The sequence below is a fragment of the Sorex araneus genome, chromosome 3 (genome assembly GCF_027595985.1).
Source record: "Sorex araneus isolate mSorAra2 chromosome 3, mSorAra2.pri, whole genome shotgun sequence".
Taxonomy (NCBI): domain Eukaryota; kingdom Metazoa; phylum Chordata; class Mammalia; order Eulipotyphla; family Soricidae; genus Sorex; species Sorex araneus.
This window is the reverse complement of record NC_073304.1, coordinates 220,908,520-220,932,085: the sequence shown is the minus strand read 5'-3', so window position 1 is coordinate 220,932,085 and position 23,566 is coordinate 220,908,520.

Here is a 23,566-nt window from a genome sequence, read left to right as displayed (position 1 = left end):
AACAATGAAATATCTCACAACCTAAACTTCCTAATTCCTTGAGTAGCTAAAATAAATGCCAATTAATTAGCATGTAAGTCATTTTTACAAACTCACACCTATTGTAACTCCTACTGCAAATCAATGGAGAAAATTTTAATTTCAAAAGTATAATATACAGGGAAATGAACAAAATTATCAGCAAATAAATATTTAAAAAACATTGCCAGAGAACACCAAAGTTTTAGATCTATAATCTCTATTCAAAGTTCGAGATAGTAGAAATTTCTAGACAGACTAGGGAAATTAGAAAATGAAGGGGACTAGTGAGGAGAGATATATTCAATGTACTTCACTAGGAAAAGAACAAATCACAAAAAATTATCTTTAGTGGGGAAAAAATACACAGGAAAGAAAGTAGAAGAAAACCCAAGATGGTAACAGGAGTTACTGTGCGGTAGTCATACAGCTGGGAGAGTGGGAAAGTGGGATTTTCACACATTATCCTGTTTACTTTACTGACCTATTGTACCAAAGTTTATGAACTTACACATGTATAGATGCATGAAATTGGTAGGGGTGCGGGGGATGGTGCTGAGGACTTACCCCTGGTACTTAACTTCATAAGTATCAAAATGAACAAGTATCACAGCAATACTAGGAAGTGATAATTTACCATACTCCCCACCTAAAGAAAAGGGAACTGAGTCACAGAGCTAAATGACTTGTCCAAGGTAACAAAGCTAACAAATGACAAACTCAGGCAGTCTGGCTCCAGAAATCATGTCCATAAGCACAGGGTGTGGCACTAGCAAAAAAAGATAAGGAAGACATACTATTTTTCTAAAAAAAAAAAAGCTAGGGCAAAAAAGAAAACAAAGGTTAGGGAATTAAATGAAGGAATGAGGGGATGAGGGTGAGACAAAAATAGGGAAGGAAAGAGAGTATGGACAATTATAAGAAAAAGACTGGAGAAGAAGAAACAACAGATAAGAAGAATGAGGATATCTTTTTTTTTTTTTTTTTTGCTTTTTGGGTCACACCCAGCGATGCTCAGGGGTTACTCCTGGCTTTGCACTCAAGAATTGCTCCTGGCAGTGCTTGGGGGACCATATGGGATGCTGGGGATCGAATCTGGGTCGGCTGAGTGCAAGGCAAATGCCCTACCCGCTGTGCTATCACTCCAGCCCCAAAGAATGAGGATATCCTTTGACCAACAAAATATGAAAAAAGAGAGAGAATCATTTAACGTGGACCTGGGGGATGAGGCAGATACAGGAAGACATTGAAGCAAAGGCTTGCTACGTCAATAGGCAGAATGCAGAGATGAGAGGAAAGGTGATTCTTACAGTATAGTGAAGGTCCTGTTGATGTTGGGCCCTGGCACAGGCACTCTACGGAGTCTCTTCTCTGGACTGAGACCGGTGCAGGAGAGGGTATCCTCTGTGCAGGTACAGAGCTCACATATGTTGAAGGTCATGTGTTCATTCTGTTGCAGTTGCTCAGGGAAATCTACATGTGCCTTTTCTGAAGTAGATCGTCCAGAAGGTAAGGCTGAAGAGTGAGTCAGGGAAGCTGTCCTTGATGTTTCTGGTTGTGGCGTTTCGTCCAAAGTTACAGATGTGTGTTCACTCAGATCTGTGTGTTGATGCTGACGCTGTTCTGACAGCAATCCCTCTGTGGGGGTTGTCAGAGTGGTACTTGTTGAAACTGTTACCTCAGCTTTCTTTGGGGCCTTTGAAGACGGAACCGGAGTCTCTTGCATGGTTGGAGCTGTAACTGAACTGCCTTCAGTGACAGGAACGTCCTTGTTTATAGGTGGATATGTGACTTCACTCAGGTTTGAATGAGGACTCAGAGATGGTGTGATAGGTGTCACATTTGAGTGTTCTGTGGCACTGGTCCATGTGAGGGTTGTCGAGGGTTTAGTCATCACAGTGTGTTCTGAAGTTACAGTTATATATTGGTGTGTAGAAGGTTGATTTTGATTAGAAGTGTGACCTGTGGTCTTCTGTGTGGTTGGAGAAGGTACTGTCTTCAAAACCCCCAGACTGGGTAGAGCTGAAATCTTAGTGGCGATTGAATGAGTCCGCACATTCCCTGTTGGTTTTGTCACAGTGTGCTCTGTGGGAGCGCTAGTCTTCTTCAGGGTCGTAGAAGCTTTGCTCTCCCTACTTGGTTCTGCCATGAGAGTCGTGACCCGGACTGATGATGGATGCCGAGTTGATGCTGCAACTGGTCCTTCCAAATGCTCTGAAGCCTGAGCCAAAACGATATCTGTTGGTAACTCTGAAAGCTGAGTGAGGGTCTCCTGCACAGGTGAAGAAATTTCCATTTCCTCAGCAGGTTCCTTGTCTGGCGAAAGCTGAGTTAGAGTCTGACCCAAGTGTAGAGCTACCATCTCACTCTGGAACTTCTGTGTTTCTGATATGGTTGATGATACAATCTGCCAGCCAGATAATTCCATGTTCTCAGAGAGGCCTAGAAATGAAGCCTGGACCTCCTGGGATGGAGGTTGAGCCTGGGCCTCCTGCTGAACTGAAGGTTTGACCTCATTTATGACCTCTGTAGTTTCAGAAATAGTCACACCCTTAGGATTAGAAGTGACACTGGGCAAGTTGATGTGTGGAGCTTTACTGTGACTTGGAGTTGGAATATTTTCTTCAGAATGCGGGAAAGGGTGAGTGACGGATTCCTCAGATGGCTCAGGAGATTGAGCCTGCATCTCCTGCTGGACTGAAGGTTCATCCTCATTACTGATCTCTGTAGATATGGAAAACGTCACACCAATAGGTTTAGCACTGACATATGTCAAATTTAAGCTTGGGGATTCATTGTGACGTGGAGATGTAATAAACTCTTCGGGATGCAGAGGTGGGTTAGTGACAGATTCCTCAGATGGCTCAGACGGCTGATCCAGGGCCTCCTGTGGCACTGGAGAAGATTCAACCTCATCACCAACCTCTGAAAAAATGGAAAATGTCACACTCAAATGCTGAGCAGTGACATGGGGCAAGTTTAAGTGTGAAGTTCCATTCTGACTTGGAGTTGGAAGATTTTCCGCAGGATGAAGAAATGGTTGAGCTTCCAACTCCATAGAAGATTCAGGAGGCTGAGCTAGGGATTCCTGCTGGATTAAAGATTCAGTCACCTCAAGGATCTCTGGAGTTTGAGCCACTGCCTCCTGCTGTATGGCAGAGTCACCCTTAGGGCTCTCTAGAGGCTGAGACTGGGCCACCTCTTGAGCTAGAGAGTGTTCATTCTCTTCATGGTTCTCTCCTGTGTGACTTAGACTTAGGGTTTCTGGCTGGGTTGAAATTTCATCCTGCTTGTTGACTCTTGGAGTTCCGGTAATCTGCAGATAGGCAGGTTTGATGATGACAGTAGATATATTTGAAAGATGGGCTTCTTTCTGGACTGGAGACAGTTCATTTGGGTGATGATGCAGTAAAGACTGAGCTTTCAGACCTGACTCTGAAGACTGAACTTCCATCTCCTGAGGTACTGAAGACCCCCTTTCTTCAGGAGCCAATGTAGGCTGAACTAGGATTTCTGGCAGGACTGAAGCAGTATCACCCTCTTCAGGGGTACTGGATAGCAAATCTGAGTCTGGAACTAAAGGTTTCGATTCCTCGGGAAATCCTGGAAGTGCAGCTGGGGTCTGTTGTGTGCTTGCTGAAACTTCAGCTTCCAGGGCCTTAAAGGGAAGCTGTTCTAGCTCTTCAGAGGGTTCTGGATGCTGGGACTGGGGTGAAAAGGATTCAGTCTTGTGAGGGATCTGTGGATGTTGCTCTGAATCTCCCAGTACATCCAAGGGTTCATTCCCCTCGGGATAAAAGATATCCATACCGGAATCTAAGTCCTCATCCTGCATCTGTTGTGGTCGATGATGAGGTCTCTTAGATTTTCTGGGAGTTCCAACTGTTAAGTTAAAAGAAATTATATTGGGTTAAAGCCCACACTTGACCTTTGTAACCTCGCTTTGTTCTGCTTCTGTAACCATGCTTATGACCCTGAACTGTATATAATAATGTAGTATGCCTGGGTCCTGTCACATACATCCTGACATCTGCCTGTCGGTTGGGCTGGAATTCACATACGTGCCTAAAAGATAGGGACCCACTCACAGAAGGAGTTGCTGAGAACAAGGAGCCCAGATAGTGACTTCGGTCCCACGGCCCAGCAGATAGTGAATCCGGCCCAGTAGATAGTGACTCTGGTCCCACGGCCCAGTAGATAGTGACTCCGGCCCCTGACACAGAGCCCAGATAGTGACTCCGGTCCCAGGGCTCTACAGATAGTAACTCCTGACGAAGGGCAAGAACAATGAAAGAATGTCTCCAGACACACAAATTCCGAGATAGTGGTTCCGGACGAGGCTACGTGACTAACGTGACTGGCCCAGAGGACTTAAGCCCTATAAAAAGGCTGCCCTAACTAGCACAAACCGCTGCATCCACTTGAGGTGCAGCCCCAGCATGTTGGTTTGAATAAACCTTTTCCTTGCAAGTCTGGCCCGTCTCTGCTTCTTGCGGCTCTGGACCCAACACAACAATTTCAGCAGCATGGTGATGGCCAACTAGACCCTCCCTCCTGTTTTTAGGAGAAATAATGAAGTTTAGTAGTTTTGGAACCTGTCCACCTAGAGGTGGAGCAGGCATTTCAGATGTCTGATCTTCAGGTTGACCTAGACCTATACTTGTACTTGCCCCTCTGGAGACAAAGCTAGAAGTGGACTCTGATCCTGAGTCCATCATATCATTGGATCAACTGGGAGCCTCTGATGTGTTGCTGGCTTGTCATTCAAACCCTGGTGTGGAAGGGCAAATCGATGGGATGCAGAGGGCAACCCTTTACCTGAGTATTCATGCAGGATGGGGATGAAACCTTTAAACTTCTGCGGCGGTAACAACATCCGGCCAACAGTCGGGGTGAAACGTTGAAAAAACCCGGACTTGACCCGTGGTTGAAGGGCATGAAGCGATTCAGGTGCAGGAGCACGGGAAGGTGAAATCCAGGGCTTGGGGGTGGAGGGGTCGGGGATCAGCGGGACTGAGTGCAGGACCTGCTTCATGATCGGAGCTCCCTGCACAAGCAGCCACATTGGTGGCCACAAGAGTAGACACAGGACATATAGCCGTTGCCAGGACATGACACTCGGATTAACTCGAGAGCCATGGTCCGAGCCACTAGGGCGCAGGCGTCCGGACCCGAGGCCAGCCATTGTGGCAGCCAGGCGATCCGTGGCACCCTTAGGCACTGAGGACCTTAGCAACGGCACACCCTTAGCAACCCCGCGCCCCTCCCCCACAGCCCCTTTATGCTGCCTTTATTGGGGAACCAGCAGGACCCAGAAAGGCACTTGAAAGGCACCAAAGACGTCCAATCACGTCCTCTTCCCACCTTCTCCGCCCACCCCCAGCCTCCCCTGCCAGCCAAACAGAACTGGGACTGCCAACGACTCTGGGCCTAGCCCTGTGGTGGGGATGGGGAGGGGAAGGAACAGTGTGTCCCCCATTGGGCACACTGGCGAATTCAACAGTACTAGTCCAGTTGTGGTGGTCTTGGTGCGTCCTCCTCACTACTGAAATCCGAGATACACTCTTCCTCCCCTGGGCCATCCTGCTTCCAAGAAAGCTAGCTGACCTGCAAAAGGAGCACTACTTAGGATGGATGGGGGTTCCCAAATGTTCTCATTTCCTTTAAACTCTCAGTATCTCTGATTAATACTCTCCTAGAGAGGGGATAGCATGGAACCACTGACCCAAAATTTTCTGAAGGAGGGCTCTGGGGCCATAAACAGTTTATTCTGGGAGACCGACCTTAAACTGAATGAACAGTCATATACACTCCTTTACACTGGCCTGGGGCAAATCCCCCTTTCTTGCATGGAGCTCAACATTAATTCATAGAGAAAAAGTAGCAAGCCCCTTTCTAGAGGGCTGCCTGCCTTTCTAGCACTCTTGGAGAGACCACTGAAGAGCTTAATGTCAGAATGTAACGGCTCTCTTGCAATACTGTGACTAGCACCCATTTAACTTTCTTCACAGTCTTTCTTCTCATGGATTTCAGTTCTTAGTATCTCACACTTCTAGAATATACATTCCATGAGAAGGGGCTTCCTCCCGGTGTCTAGTTGAGTAGAGAGCTTTGAATGGAGTTGGTTCCAAGAGAGTCCTCATTTAGGGGTGGATGTTAGTTTTCTGAATTCTTTGGCATTAGTACTAAATGTCTTCTCACGTTTCATAGTAAGGTGGACGTTTTTGTTTGTTTGGGGACCACACCTGGAGGTGTTTGAGGTTGCTCCTGGCAGTGCTCCGGAGGCCATGCAGTGGCAGGTATCAAACCCAGGTCTCCCTCACGCACAGTCCATGCTCCAGCCTGAATAACTATGTCTCAGCCTCCTGAGCTAGTCTTGTTAAGATCCAAGTACAGGTGTTTGAAGTTTTCTTGATGTGTTTGTTTTAAACTATTTGAAAAATTATTTTGCACAACTAGATCAAGAGTTCAAAAGACTGAGCACACGCTTTGCAGGAGAAAGGTTTGAATTTGCTTCCTACCATCACCTGGTCCTCTGAGTACTTTGACAAGTGATTATAACAAAGAGCCAGGCCGGGTAATTTCTGATCAGTGCCAAGTGTGAGCCACGCTACCTACTCCACAAATAAAAATTATTTTACAAACAAAATAATATTTTTAAAAAGAGGAACACAACACCTTTTCTCTCCCTTTCTTTTCCTAAATTTGAAAATACATTTTCTGATTTTGAGCCACATTAATTACATATGTCCAACTCCAAATTTAATCCCAATGGTATGAAACACATTTTTCAGCCCACTCCCACCCCTCTGCACCCAGCCCCTCCTTCCGCCATCACTAGAACACACACAGTTAAATAGTGCATTTATATTTTCTCCTGGAAATTAGCAAATTAATTCCTAATTTGGAATACGGTGCACTTGTTTAAGAGAATCGTTCTTTCATAAAATGTTTCATACAAGATATATATGAGATGCTGAGCTCTAGGTATTGTATCTTACTTGAAAAAAATGTAACTTTTCAAATGCTGCAACATAATCACAATTAAGGCCAAAATCCCTAGATCCTGTTTAAGGGGATTTCAAAAAGGTATTTCTCTGACAGAACTCAGAGGGCACTTAAAACTCTCCAAATTTCAAATAAGAGTTTAGAACCAAGGGCCAGGACTTCAGGAAAACTTCAGAAATTCCCTCAAATAAAGTTTTAGAGTTCATATTTTTCTGGGGATGGTAGAATTGACTGCATATGCTAAAAACTTCCAAGGTCGGCTCATTATTTTGAATTACAGCCATCCTCTGTATGTCATCCTTGTGTTTTTCTCTTCACAGACTTGAATTAAATCATGTAGTTCTGGCATCAGTCAGCTCCTCAAAAGGCCTATATTCCACAGGTATTTTACCACTTTCTGAAATAAAGTTAACAAGGATAAATTCAAAATTACTGTCTAAATTGGGTAGGGCATTTGCCTTGCACGAGGCCAACCCGGGTTCGATCCCCAGCATCCCATATGGTCCCCTGAACACCGCCAGGAGTAATTCCTGAGTGCAGAGCCAGGAGTAACCCCTGTGCATCGCCAGGTGTGACCCAAAAAGCAAAAAAAGAAAAATTACTGTCTAAAATGTTATTTCTATAAAGGCAGTATACAATGATGCTGGTGTGTACTCCCGTTATACATCCAATAATTGTATTTTTAAAGCATAAAATAAGAGCATTTTCCTTTTCAATGCAGACATTAAGTTTGGTTCTTTTTGTTTCTCTGATTTGAAGTCAGACTCGATGGTGCTCAGGGATTATACCCACTTCGTACTTGGGAGTCACTCCTAGCAATACCATGCTGAGCTGGAACTGAAACTATGCTTCCTGCATGCCAAGAATGTGCCCAGTCTGCTGAGCTATCTGTCCAACCTACTGCTTCTTTTATTTCTTTATATTTTGGGTGTGGGGATCATATCTTCTGGTACTCAGGGGCTATTGCAGGCCATTTATGGATTTGATTCCATTTTTCTCCCGCAGAACAGGAGACCCAGAACTCTGCATTTCCAGAGACCAACTCCGGTCCTGCTTTAAAGTAGTTTATAAGGTTAACCCGTGGTTCCCAGATGAAGGAACTCTAGAAACCAAGACTTGGAAAAAAGTTAAGAATAATGCCTACAAGGCATCTAAGGAAGGGACTAAGATCCCCGTGGGATTCTGGATTACATGGGAGATTGTTAATTCTATTCTCCTGTTTTTGAAAAGTACAATTGATGTGGAGGAGAATATTATAAATAATACGACCTCAGCTCCTTCCACACCTAAGTCTCGAAAGGGTTTTCATAGTAAAAATATTTCTGAGGCTGGTGAATATAGTTCTACTTCCAGTGCATCAGATGAAAGTGATGCGGGTTATGAGTCTGCTACCACTTACTCAGATTCTGAGTCCGAGAGGGACTCCAGACCACTTGGGACATGCTCCCAATCGCCCAGTCCAGGCAGAGAAGCAGCAGCATCCATCTTATCGCAGGTTAAGGATGGATTCTCTCAGTCATTTCAAAAAGGCCTGTGTCTCATATGGGCCTACATCTTCATACTGTAGGGAGTATCTTACAGACTGGAGCAAAAAGACCTACTGAGTATCTCAAGATTTTCATGTGGTTGCTAAGACTTGCTTAACCCCTTCTCAGTACTTGGAGTGGAGAATGTGGCTCAGTGATGAGGCCAAGGCAAAGCTTCAAGGCCTAGGCCATGCTGGACAAAACTTTTCAGGAATTAAGTTGATTGATGAGATGTTAATTGGTAAAGGGAAATGGCGTGACCCAGAATGGCAAGTCACCTTGCCGTGTGCTGTTTTTGCTCATATCCATGATGCAGCCCTGCGTGCATGGGAGAAGGCTGATGCAGATACCGATTTTTTTTTTTTTTGCTTTTTGGGTCACATCCAGCAATGCTCAGGGGTCACTCCTGGCTCTGCACTCAGGAATTACCCCTGGCCGTGCTCAGGGGACCATATGCGATGCTGGGAATCGAACCTGGGTCAGCCGCATGCAAGGCAAACGCCCTGCCCACTGTGCTATCACTCCAGCCCCAGATGCAGAATTTAAGGGAAGTTTTACAAAGATTTTCCAGAGAGCCTCAGAACCTTATGCAGATTTCATAGGAAGGTTGATGAAAGCCATTGAAATGCAGGTTAAGGACAAGGAAACTCAGGAGCTGTTACTAAACTATAGGACTTTGTTGTTGTTTTTTTTTTTTTTTTGGTTTTTGGGTCACACCCGGCGATGCACAGGGGTTACTCCTGGCTCATGCACTCAGGAATTACTCCTGGCGGTGCTCGGGGGACCATATGGGATGCTGGGATTCGAACCCGGGTCGGCCACGTGCAAGGCAAACGCCCTACCCACTGTGCTATTGCTCCAGCCCCTAAACTATAGGCCTTTGAAAATGCCAGTGAGGATCACCAGGCTGTTCTGCGCCCTATTAAGGAGAAGGAAGACATAATGGGATACTTGAAAGCATGCTGGAATGTTGGTTCTGTTAAACATATGGTGCAGGTCTATGCCTTACAGAGACAAGCTCAGAAAAAAAATGTTTTAATTGTGGAAAACCAGGCCACTTTTGTAAAGATTGCAGAACGCCCCCCATCCGTGCTACTGTGAGAGCACGTCCTGGGCCCTGTCCCCGGTGTAAGAGGGGAAATCATTGGGCCAGAGATTGTCGCTTTAATTTTGATGCAGTGGGTGACCCCAACTCGGGACACCTGCAAGGGGGCCAGAGTCAGGCCCCACAAAATCTGGGAATGTTCTCAGTTTCAGCCCCTCTTCCCAGTGTGGAGTTTCAGAGCTCCAATCAGTATAATTGCTGCAGCCAGTGACGGCAGGAAGCGCAGCGTTGGATATTTCCTGCCCCAGTACAGTTACTACAACCCCTTTTCAATAAGCCCACCACCTCTGCATTTTCAGTGGACATATGGAATGTTAAATCAAATACAAAAAGGAGGTATTTTCTCAACTGAATGTAGCAGGAAAACTTCTCATTCAAGGAAAAGGCTATGCTTTTGTTTCAACAGATGATAACCCCACTGAGAAACTTTGGATCCCATTATGTTTCATCAGAAGTAGAATTCATCCACCTGATTTGGATCTCAGACCTCCAGAGACTCACAACCCTTCAAATTCCAGCTCCAAGCTGGAAATCACAAGGAAAGAAGATGAGCCAGCGTCAGAGGACCTGAAGAAAAGGCCTCTTACTCCTTTAAAATAACATGAGATCACATTAAGAGCATCTCTTATACCCTCTTTTACAGGTTATGGATTGGACAATGCCACACCAAGTATCCTGAATTAACAGTATTTTACTTTTACTCTTTCCTTGGAATTCACAGTTTCCTGAAGGAGAAAGGAATGGCTTTTAACAGGAACACCTTTTCATTTCTCTCTAGGATATCCATTTGTATTGGAGCTTCCCTCTGACTCTTTCTATTCACAGGCATGGAGACCAAACCTCAACTGTCAAAGCCTCTGATAACTTTAAAAAAGTGTTTTTTCTCAGACATAAGCTAGGTTGCACCTCTAGGACTACCGAGGAACCTGACCAAAGAATGGCTGCATTCCCCTGCTGAAGTTCTCCTGCCAGGAGTTGTGATGCTCCTGTTCCAGTGCTCCCTGACTGATTCCTGAAATTTATCAGACTCCTAATAGCTGCTCCCCTGAGACTCATTGCTGCAACTACTACTGATGCTGTTATAGGAACAACTCTTCAATTTTGATCCAGACACTTCATTTCTTCAAAATGGGACTAAATGACTTATCATTGGTGACTCTTATCAGCACTGGAAAGTGCAGGACAATTGGACGCTTTACTACAAGCACTGGTCTGGGCCCAGGGTTGGACTGAAATCGTAGTACAACTAATAAGATTGTACTGTGATTTGGAATTATGTTGTGATTTGGAATTGTTCCTTATTCAAATTTTTGTGTTTTTGTAAAAGAAAAAGGGGGATATGTAGGATAACATAGTCTCAGGTAGTTTAGGTTTATTAGGTTACTCTCATCACAGTGCTCCCATTCCTCTGTGTTTATTTATAACTTCTTTCTTTGTGTTCTGTTGACTTGTAAATATTGTTTTTCTCTTCTTGAGTCCTTTGCATAATTTATTCAGAGCCATGTCCTTTTGCATGGACACAGGAAGACTTAGCAAATGCTATGCTTTTGTAACCTGGGAGTCATTTGACTCTACATATTTTCCTCCTGGGCATCTGTTCTCTGACCTAAGCCTCAGCTGCCCTTACTTCCTAGCACCCCCAAAAGCAAGGTCCCTACGAGGGACGGGATGGACCCAGGGCAAGCAGTGAGTTGTGTGCTACCCTGGTATCGGGATGGGCCTGGCTAAAGTGCCTAATGCTTAACTATAAGTGAAGAGCTTGGTCATGGACAAATGCTGTTATGATCCGAACAGTGATAACTAGATTTGGACCCTGCTAGGGTTAGGAGTGATTAATCTAACCTGAGTGCTGTAGTCTGAGTCTGTGGCAAGATGTTGCCAGGAGAGCTGCCTTGCAAGCCTCAGTGTATCTCTTGCTATGTCCATACAAAAATAACTAGTATTAAGACGTGAATAAGTTCTTGGAGGAAGGAAAGGAGAAAAACACCTTAAGAGGTATTTTGCCTGCTGACAGTGGGGAAGGGCTTTGGAATGCCCTTAGGTATTGGCTTTGAACCTGAGAGCCCTCAGGAAGGGCTTTCTTATGTTGACTTTGCTACCTGGCTGTGTGTAGCCTAGGGGCAAGGGGAGAGAGAAAAAGAAGAGATGAGAGGCTGCAGTAGATCCAGAGAGAGGACAGAGCTAGGAGTGCGGGAGATGAGAAAGATGGAAGATTGAATAAACGGTAACTGATCGGCAACCAGCTTGGTCCTCCTTCTTCCTTCGCCTGTCCTTGGCCAACAGCCGTCCCGATCCAGCCCATACACAGCGGTTCCAGAGCACCAAATGCGGGCGGTGAGACAGAGCCTCCCTGAGAGCCCGTGAGTGCACATGCCCTTCAGCTTGCTCAGTTTTTTACACTTGAAAAAAGGATAATATAATCAGGGGTCAGAGCAATAGTACAGCAGGGAGAGTTAATTTATTTGCCTTGCATGCAGCTGATCAGATTCAATCCCTAGCATCCCATATGGTCTCCTGAGGACCACCAGGAGTAATTCCTGAGTGCAGAGCTAGAAGAAACCCCTGAGCATTGCCAGGTTTGGCCCCTCCCAAAAAACATAAAGGATAATATAACCAACGTTCTTCTTTTCTAAGACAAAAACTGATTGCATTAGTCAAGTGGGACTTCTCTACAATGCTAATAATTGTTTTATAGAGAAGAATTATAAAAATAATTAATTCCCTTCAGTCTAAAGTTGCTTTACAAATGGAAAATCTTTAATCGTGGTCTTAATTTTATTCTTGTTTTTTCTGTTCTGGAAACCTAGAAGTCTAGTGTATAAAAAGAAAAAGAAAAAGAAAAGGCACGCGGGCGGGCGAGGCAGGCGAAGGAAGGAAGAAGGCCAAGCTGGTTGCTCGATCGGTTTATTTCATGTCCATCTCCATTCTCCTCTGATTCTCCTCCTGCTTCTTTCTCCCCCATCCTACTTCATTCTCTCTCTCTCTGCCTCTCTCCCGGCTCTCGGTCTCTCTCTCGATCTGTGGATCTGGCCCCGTGGATCTGGCCCCCGTGAATCTGGCTCCCATGGATCTGGCCCCGGTGGATCTGGCGCCGTGGATCTGGCTCCGTGGATCTGGGCCCCAACCCACTCTTACAGCCTAGTTAAATCTCCACAGCATGAGGGGGTTGGGGCATACACCTAGGTGTGGTCAGCAATAGGGTAAGGTTCTTTTCCCTCAGGGGATGCTTCTCCTAGGACTTAATTCTCTTTCAGCAGGAGGATCCACCCAAGGGCAGAGTCCCATGAATGTGTTTCTCTTCTCCTCAGCCAGCAAACGTATAAGAATTCATAATATTAATTATTTTATATGGACACAATAAGAGATGCATTAAAGCTTATAGAATTGCTCTCCTGGGGCCATCTCAATCTCAGACTACAGTGCTCAGGCCAGATCAGTCTTTCCTATCCCTGGCAGGGTCCCAGTCTCATAATTACTATTGGATCATGACAGCATTTATCTATGATCAAGCTCTTAACTTATAGTTAAGAATTAGGCACTTTGGCCAGGCCCATCTCGATGCCAGGGTAGCACATAACTCACCGCTTGCCCTGGATCCTTCCCGTCCCACGTCGGGGACCCTACTTTGGGGTGCTAGGAACTGAGGGCAACTGAGGCTTAAGTGGAGAAAGCAGATGCCCAGGAGGGAATATCGAGGCCAATTAAGTCTTAAGTTATAAAAACATAATATTGTCTTCTTGTGTCTATACAAAAAAGACATAGCTTTAAAGTAAATTATTCAAAAGGCATAAAGAGGAGAGAAAGGCAATGTTATAATATTCAGTGTCCTAGGAAGTTCTGACCTTACCAATTAACAGAGTTTGATTAAGGGAAGAGCAGATAAACTGGTAGAATTGGTTACAGATAAACAAAGGAATGGGAGTGACTCGGGAGCACTTTGATGAGTGTGACTGATAAACCTAAGCTCCTAGTGGCAAGGGGGAAAGGACAAACCAATGATATCCAACAGTCTAGAAACTACCACATCATCATTTCTCATTTTATGGCTGCTGTAGTTAAAATTCAAAAGTAGGAACATGAGTGATTCAAGGCACATCCCAGTTTTATCAGGATTGATGGCTGCTACCTGTAGGACATGCCTCCATCAGTCCCTTTTCTGCAAATTGCCCTGTATTGTCCTTAAGCAGGTTTTATTCCATATTGGCACCTCCTAAGAAAATGAAATCAACAGTGGTAGGGGGCTTGCCTTGCATGTGACTGGCCTGGTTCGTTCCCCGGCATCCCGTATGGTCTCCTGAGCACTGCCAGGAGTGATTCCTGAGTGCACAGACAAGAGTAACCCAACCCCTGAACATCACTGGGTGTGGTGCAAAAACAAAAAAATTAGATCCGGGGCTGGAGTGATAGCACAGAGGGTAGGGTGTTTGCCTTGCACGCGGCCGACCCGGGTTCAAATCCCAGCATCCCATATGGTCCCCTGAGTACCACCGGGAGTGATCCCTGAGTGCAGAACCAGGAGTAACCCCTGAGCATCGCTGGGTGTGACCCAAAAAGCAAGAAAAAAATAGATCCTGGGTAAGATAGATAGGACAGAGGGTAAAGTGCTTGCCTCGCATGTGGCCAACCCAACTCTGATCCTTGGAAGAGTATGTAAAATATAAAGGAACATGTTGGAAGCCCCCCACCCTCGTCTTTTTAGAAAGGATCATCCCTAATCATTAATGTTCCTGTTTTTGGTTGATGACTGGGAGTGTATCCTCAGCACTCCAAGGGGTCACTCCTGAGCAAGACATTCAGGAATAGCCCCAGACACTTGGGTGTGGTGCCAAATACCCCTGCCTCAAACAAAACAGAGATATAGATTCCATCCAGCACCTTTTTTTTTTTTTTTTTTTTTTTTTTGCTTTTTTTGTGTCACACCTGGTGATGCACAGGAATTACTCCTGGCTCATGCACTCAGGAATTAGTCCTGGCAGCGTTCAGTGGACCATATGGGATGCTGGGAATCAAACCTGGGTAGGCCGCGTGCAAGGCAAACACCCTTTTTGCTGTGCTATTGCTTCAGCCCCATCCAGGACTTTGTAAAGATGATCTGAATTCTAGTTCATTCTTTCAGAACAGGCTGAAATCTTTGGCATTCTGACACACTTCCTCCACCCACCACTATTTTCTATGCCTCAATCAAAACCAGATCATTAAGCTGTACCTGAGCTTTCTCTCTCCATAAAAAACGATTGGCTTTGGATATGTTACCTGGAGCCTGATATTGTTTCAAACCAGTAATTAGAGTTCATTGCCTCTCCCAACACCCTGTGAAACTGTTCACACAGGTCTCCACTTCACCATGAACATTCGCGGACAATAGGTGTTATCTTCCTTTTAGTACCCTGAGCGCCCCGATTGCCCTTGACACTCAAATTTGATCAGGAAAATGTGAACGCTTTCTTCCTACAAGGAATACTTTAATAATCCCCCAAATATAGACATTTCATCGGGGTCCCCTTGGTTTTAGGAATGACAGTCAGGAGCTAGGGGCCCGGACTTGCATGGGAATGAGGAGGCAGCCCTTGGAAACCCTGTAGTCCTGGGGCTCTGGCTCCATTTGTCTTGTGAAGGGGAAGGGAAGAAAGTGACAGAGAATGAAAGCAAAGGACAGAAGAAATGGAGAATCCCCAAGTGAGGAGCGAGAGTAGTTCTGGAAAACTCCACAGCAGGCCGGCTTCCCCCACCTCATTCCAGGGGACACTCTGTCATCCAGGTGGAGAGTGGTCGGCCCTCACTGCGCAGCTTCCACATCAGCCTGTAGAGACAAAACACTGGTTCTGGCTTCATCCATCCTGACCCAGTGCTCTGTGAGGCCCTAGGGCCACTCCTTGGGTCTCCTTTGTGGATCTCTGCTCCGGCCTCCTGTGGCCCTTCTGATGGTTCCTGTCAATTGCCCTCATTTGTGGCCTTTGCTCTACCCCATTCAGGGGCTTCCACATTTTAAACAGTTTTCTCCCATGACAGGAATGGGCCCTGTTTGCTTGGGCTGAGAGTTACTAAAGAAAAATGTTGCCCCCACCCTTGCCCCACAGACTCTCTCTCTCGAAAGAGTCAGTCATAAGTACCCCTGAGGTACCTGAGTTTGCCCAACACCACACAGTCACCCGGAGAGGACAGGCGCTTCTACAATTACTTTATCTGTTCACCGTGAAGGGCAGTGAAGTTCGGTAACCATGGGAACACCCGCCATGGCTGAGCTGACTGTTTGAGGGTGTCTACCTCTCTGGGGAATGGGACATTTCTTTTTCCACTGAAAATGTTGTGGCTAGCTGAGACCAGACACGATTGTTTGGTGCAAATGCTCCCGTGGCTCCAACTATGGAACCAAGAGCTGATCCAGCAGACTTTGCATCCCAGGTACTTAGGCTGGACCAAAGCCACCCTCATGGCTGCTTAAGACTTTAGTGGTGGAACTTGAGGGGCCCATCAGGAGTGGAGAAAGCTGGAGTGCAGGGGGCGCTGTGGAGCCTGGTTCCCAGAGAAGCAGAGGCAGGCTGACTCAGGTTTTTGGTCCCACCTGGCTGGCTCTGCACTCAGGAATTACTCCTACCAGCCTCAGGGGACCTTAAAGGATGCTGGGGGATCAAACCCGGGTCAGCTGCATGCTAAGGAAGCTCCTTACACGGTGGCTCTGGCCCCTCCTGCAAACACTTTGCCGCTTTGCAGATTTACTTCCACTTGTTTCCCCAGGCTCCCCTGAGCCCCTTGGCTGGGCTCTGCAAGACTGCTCATTTTCATTTTCGGGGTCGGAGAAATAGTACAATGGGTAAGGCATTTGCCCTCCATGCGGCCGACCCAGGTTTGATCCTGAGCATCCCATACAGTCCCCAGAATACTGCCAGGAGTAATTCCTGAGTGCAGAGCCAGTAGTAAACCTTGAGCACTGCTGGGTGTGACGTACAAAACAAAATAAATTAATTAAATACAATTGGTATTCCTCGTGCTCTCCCTCCTCTAGCTTAAGTGGGTCGCTTACTGCAACCAACCCAGGGTTGCTCCACACTGTATCCAAGAAAGAACCAGAAAATCCCAGGCCCTGTGAGTCAAAGCTCGCTAGGCACTGCCAGTTCCTGCCCACTGCTCCTTCCTCTGTCGCCACATCCTCAGATGCTGCTCATCTCCCCGAGTCTTAGTTCAGGGGCCGTTTTCCACACCTGCTTGGACTCCTGTGGCTCCAGCTGACCCTGTGTCCCCAGGCCCACCACAGACCAGTGGGAAACACTATGCCACTAGGTCACTCTGATGGTGATGGTTGCATCTATAGAAGCAATACTAAGCTTGCATTGATTTTTTCTTCCCAGTCACATCTGGATATGCTCAGGAGTTATCAAAATTGTGGGGTGGTGGGGATCAAACCTGGTCAGGTGCTGCAAGGTAAACACCAGCCCAGTATGCTACAGCTCTGGCCCAACTGCTTATGTCTTGGGCTGTGTTTTTACTTTCCTGATGGCACCTTAGGAACTAACGAGGTTTTTGTTTTGAGGATGTCCACTAGAACTAGCCTGTTTTTGGTCTCTATGCTCTTGTCCTAAGCAACTGCTAAACTGCTTCTGGTCTTCTTTATGAACTTATAAAGCTTAATTTATTATGGTTCTGAGCCACAGTCAGTGGTGTTCAGGGCTTACTCCTGGCTATGAGCTCAGGGATCACTCCTGGCGGGATGCAGAGCATCATGTGTGGTCTTGGGGATTGAACCTGGGTCAGTTGGATACAAGGCAAGTGCCCTACCCACTATCCTATTGCTCCAGTCCTGTCCACTCAGAGCTTAATCGTGCCACTTCACACCCTGAGCACACTTGTGTGTGTGTTCTGAGGAAGGGGTCCGCCTCTGATCTTTGGCATGGGGGCCTCTAGTGAGCCCAGCATTGTTTGTTCATGGGTCGTGGAGATTTAGGCCCTGCATGTGGATGTGATCTGCGGATGGCCAGACCCGGCCCCTTCCCTGCCATGACTGTCTCTCCTGTCACCAGTGACTCGCTGGCTGGGGCACTGAGCTCGGGAGAATGGACTCCAGCCCCTTTCTGGTTTCTTTTCTCACTTTTCCAAGACCTCCCTGCCTTCTGGTGCCTGGCATGGGAGGGCAGAGGCCAGGAAGCTGGCTGGGCACCCGCAGTGGCTGACCAGGGAGGAAATTGTCACCTGAGGGCCCAGCACACACACCTCCCCCTGCTGCCGCAGTTTCCCACATGCCCATCAGGACTGCCACCTGGGGCTGCAGCCCAGCAGGGGTGCGGCTTCTGGGGGGCTCAGCTCCCTGGGCCCAGAGAGATGGGACCTGAGTCAGGCACTGGGGAGCCTCAGCACTAAGCCTCCTGGGCTTCCACACTCAGACCCACTTGTGCTTCCTCACTGGTGACAGGGACAGCATGTCACTGGGGCCCATTCACAGCACAGCCTTTGAACAAACCTGCCAGAGTCGCTGGCACAACTCCCCGAGAAAAACAGGTGGGGGCAGGGAGGGAGTGCCTCTAGGACCTTTCCCAACAGGGCCTGTGCTGGGCTTCCCCCATCCCAGTGCCTCCAGCTAGCTTCTGGACTGGCTACCTGCTGCACTGTCTCTCCAGCCCCATCTTCTTTTTGGTAAAGAAGCAAAGCCAGTGGCTCTCAGGTTTTAGACTTGGCCGGGTAGGGATCAGTGGTGGAGCATAGGGCTGGCATGTGCGAGGCTGGGGTTCCATGGCAAACTCATGTGTTCTCCCATGCACAGTTCGGAGGAGTTTCTATCTTTTAAAAAATCAGTAATGAGACTGAACCTTCTCCAGTGCCACAAGGGGTCCTTGATCAGCCTCCTGAACCATCTGAGCATTTCTGCATTCAGAAGAAAATGTTCCATCTCCAAGTCAGAATGAAGCTGTAAGCTTAAATTTGCCCTATGTCACTGCTAAACCTATGGGTGTGACTATTACTGTAACTACAGAGGTCAGTAATTGTAGGATATCATTAGTTTGTCCTTTTTACCTTGCCACAATGAGTTTAGGTTTATCTGGTAATAGTCTCTAAACATTTTAAGACAACATTGGTATGTCCTGTTCCCCTTGCCATAAGGAGCTTAAGTTTATTGGGTCACACCCCTCAAAGTGCTCCCGAGTCACTTCCATTCCTTTGTCTATCTGTAACCACTTCTCTATGCTCCCTTCCACAGCCAGTTAATCAACTTTCCCCCCCCCCCAATAAGACTGTTAATTTGTAAGTTCAGATCTTTCTAGGACACTGAATTTGTATTTTAAGTTAATATTGCCTTTCTCCTCTACTTGTGTTTTTTGAATAGTTTACTTTAAAGCAATGTCCTATTTGTATCGACAAAGAAAGACTGTTGTTAATATGCTTTATAACTTGGGATTTAATTGGCTTTGAATATTATTTATTCCTGGGCATCTGACTTAAGCCTCAGTTGCCCTTAGTTCCTAGCACCCCAAAGGCAGGGTCCCGACAAGGGACGAGATGGACCCAGGGCAAGTGGTGAGTTATGTGTTACCCTGGCATTGAGATGGGCCTGGCCAAAGTGCCTGATCTTTTACTATATGTTAAGAGCTTGGTCATGGACAAATGCTGTCATGATCCAAAAGTAATGATGAGACTAGGACCCTGCTAGGGATAGGAAAGACTAATCTGGCCTGAGCACTGTAGTATGAGATCGAGATGACTCCAGGAGAGCAATTCTATAAGCTTAATTCGTTTTTAGCTGTGTCCATACAAAATGATTGATATTATGAATGCTTATATGTTAGTTGGACAAGGAGAGGAGAAACACACCCATGGGATTCCCCTCTTGGGCGGGTGTCCTGCTGAAAGAGAATCTGTCCTAGAAGTAGCATCCCCCAAGGGAAAGAACTTTACCCCTATTGATTGTGACCACACCTATGTGTAAGCCACAAGCCCTCATGCTGGGGGATTTAACTAGGCTGTAAGAGTGGGCTGGGGGTCCCAGTGCCAGATCTGGAGACGCCAGATCCAGATCCAGAGGAGGAGAATGAAGCAGCATGGGGGAGGAAGAAGCAGGAGGAGAATCAGTGGAGAATGGAGATGGGAATGGAATAAACTGCAACTGAGAAAACCAGCCTGGTCCTCTTTCCTTCCTTCGCCTGCCTCATCATCACCATCAACCTCCCCGGGGAGGGGGAAAAGCAGCTAGAGAGTACCGAATGCGGGTGGAGGGAGAGATAGAGCGCCGCTGCTCTGTGCCCAGTGTGCAACCCCCCCTTTTTGTGTGTTTACACAACTGGCGTCCTTGGGCGGGCACGAACATCCAACTGGTGTGCAACTAAAGGTAAGAATAGCATTCAGTAGAACCCCACTCTAAAAAAGTTTAGGGGGAGAACAGGATTTTGTGGTTAAATACTAGTCATACGCCCCCACTAAGATGGGACAAAAACCGTGCCGCATGAAGCCCGTTCAAATACTTTCGAGGCAAACTAAACCTGGCAAGTTTTTTATTGAATTGATTAAGCATTTTGCAAAGAGAACTGGACAACCTGTTTCTCGGACCAATTCCGGTCCTGCATAAAAATTGTCTACAAATTTCATCCTTGGTTTCCAGATAAGGATACTTTGGAGCCTAAGGTTTGGGGAAAGATTAAGGATAATATCTTCAAGGAATTTAAAGAAGGGGCTAGAATCCCCAAACAATTCTGGGTAACTTGGGAAATTGTTAACTCCATTTTCAAGGCTTTGAAAGGTACCTCTGAGGAGGAGGATGTTAGATATACTATGGGAGACGTTCCTCAAGAGTTAAACAGAGAGGATCTTAAGTATAAGGATGAAGTAAATAAAGTTTCTACTATGGAGAGAGCCTTACCCTCAGCTCCTCCCATACACAAGCCTAGAAAGAAGCCCAATGGTCAAATCTTGGCTACTCTCGTACCTAAGCCTCGAAAGCAGATCAAGGCGTTTCCAGTGCAAACATGTTCTCAGAGCAAAAATCTCTCTGCCACTCATGAGTTAACGTTCCCTACTGATGTTAAGCCAGAGAGACCACCACCTCCCTTGTGTGACTGCACTTCCAGTGAATCACAGGAAAGTGATGGGTCTGATGAGCCAGCTACCAGTTCCTCAGATTCTGAGTCCAAGAGCAGCATGGTAGAGAAGGCTTCTCACAGGAGCCGCTGCCCTTCAGCCAAGTGACCTCCAGGTAGCTCAGGACATTCTCCCAATAAAAGCTGACAACTGAGATCTTTCGACTGTAAATGGTCACTCCCACCCAGGCCCCATGAGCTCCGTCTCTTTTTTCCCATCCAGGTGGAGGAAAATCAGTCTCCATCTTAGGAAGGGTTAAGAATGGACTCACTCAGTAATTTAAAAAGGCCTGTGCCTCATATGGACTTACACATCCATACTGTAAGGAGTATCTTACAGGCTGGAGTAAAAAGGCTCATTGGGTACCTCAAGCTTTTCATGTGGTTGCTAAGACTTGCTTAAGCCCTTCTCAGTATACGCAATGGATGATGTAGTTCAGTGGTGAGGCCAAGGTAAAACTATAGACCCAAGGCCATGCTGGACGAAAATTGTCAGGGACTAAATTGACTTATGAGATGTTAATAGGTGAAGGGAAATGGCACGACCCTAAAAAGCAAGTCACCTTGCCTCGTGCTGTTTTTACTCATGTCCCTGACGCCGGCCGCCTTGTGGGCCTGGGAGAAGATTGATGCAGATGCTGAATTGAAGGGGAGCTATACTAAGATTATTCAGGGTGCCACAGAACCCTATGAGGACTTCACAGGGAGGTTGATGGAAGCCATAGGAAAGCAGGTGAAGGGTAAGGAAACTCAGGAGCTTTTGTCCAAACAATTGGCCTTTGAAAATGCTAATGAGGATTGCCAGGCCATGCTGTGCCCCATTAAGGAGGAGGAGGACATTATGGGGTACTTGAAGGCATGTGGGAATGTGGATTCTATCAAACACTAGGCACCTATAAATGCTGTTGAGGCCTATGCCATACAGAGGCAAGATCAGGGCAAATGTTTTAATTGTGGGAGTTCAGGCCACTTCTGTAAGGACTACAGGGGACCTCCAAACAGTGCCACTGTGAGAACACCAGCTGGACCTCGTCCACGATGGCGAAAGGGACACCACTGGGTCAGAGATTGTCCCTCCCATCTTGGCCTGGCTGGTGACCCCTATTCGGGAAACTTGCAGTGGGGCCAGCCCCAGGCCCCGCAAAATCAGGGGACATTCCGAGCTGCATCCCTTCTCCCCTACGTGGAGCTTCAGAGCTCCAGTCAGTAGATTCGCTTCAACCGGCCACGGCAGGGAGCGCTGCCTTGGATATTCCCTGTCCTGGTACAGTTACCATTTCTCCCACCCAGAGTCCCTACAGATTAAATTCTGGTGTACAGGGACAAGATTTGAGCCCTGGGGTAGAAAGGGAGCTTGTTCAAGTGAACCTTAGAAGCAGCACATCAGGTTTTCACGGTTGTCTGGAGGATTCCCTGACAGTGCAGGTAAAGGCGCCTCTGATCCCTGACTCCATTCCTCATGGAGCATCTAGAGGCTCACTGACAAGTGAGCCTTCAGGGAACAAGAAGCCATCCTGCATATGGGATATGTGGAGCTGAGTTCTGTACTTGATGGGCATCAGATTTTGAGCCAGGTTTTGAGACAGGACAAAGACTATACTTTCCTCATATGAAAGCACTGACCTCATGGCAGGTGGGGAATCTTTAGTCCTACAGGAAGTGCAGACTCAAGGACTACAGAAAAGCTTTTCTACTATGGAGCAAGAATCATCCCAGCCTAAAGAGAACCTTCATGATTATATCATAACCACTCAAGGGGATCTGCTCCACCCTCTCTCTGGAACTGGGTCCCTGTCATCCAAGTTTTATCAACACCTAAAATTTCCAAAAGTTATCAGTTGCTATCTCACACCTTAAAGAGGTATCAGGCTCATCATAAGAAATCTCAAAGTAACAAGTCTGGTTTATCTTCTGAAACCCAGAAGGATGTCGTGCTTAAGATTCCTGATTTACTGAAGAAAGTATGAAATGATTCCCTCATCATTTCAGAGGGAGTTAAGGATTCATTTTTTAGACTCAGCAAGGCACCTCTCCTAAGGCTCCAGACTCTCCAACTCAGACTCACAAAGCATTCCCAATCCAGACTCTGGAGAATCAGAGGATGACAGTTTCACCAGGTCCCCCTCACGCTTCACCTTCACACATCCCCAGTGTCGTGATTGAACCTGCCAACGTGGTTGTTGCCGTAACAGTACACCCCAGTACAGTAAGTAGCAGGGCATTCTCCGAGTGGGCAGCAGGCTACAACGCACTCAGCCCCCCTTTATAATATGGAAGCTTTAACCCCTAATGAGGCCCCTGCACTCTTACCCAATAAGGGAATCACAAATCAAAATCTAAGGCTCTCTCTTTTTTTTTTTTTTTTTGCTTTTTGGGTCACACCCAGCGATGCACAGGGGTTACTCCTGGTTCATGAACTCAGGAATTACTATTATTCCTGGCGGTTCTCAGGGGACCATATGGGATGCTGGGAATTGAAACTGGTTCTGCCACGTGCAAGGCAAACGCTCCAGCCCCCTCGCCAACCAAAATTCTATCCCCAGCATCCCTTTTGTCCCACCAGGAGTGATTTCTGAGTGCAGAGCCAGGAGTAACCCCTGATCATTGCTGGGTGTGGACCCCCAAAACTAATGCATAAAAATAATTGTTCTTTTTCTTTCAGCTCACAAATGAAGTTCCAGGATATGGCTATCATGATGGCCATCATGATGCCAAAGTAATCGTGGCAATATCTGTGATTGTAGTCATGATGATATTGATTATAATTATCTGTCTCATTGAGGTAAGAACAATTTATTCAGACTTCCAAGATTTTTTTTCTTTTTGGGTCACACCCGGCAATGCACAGGGGT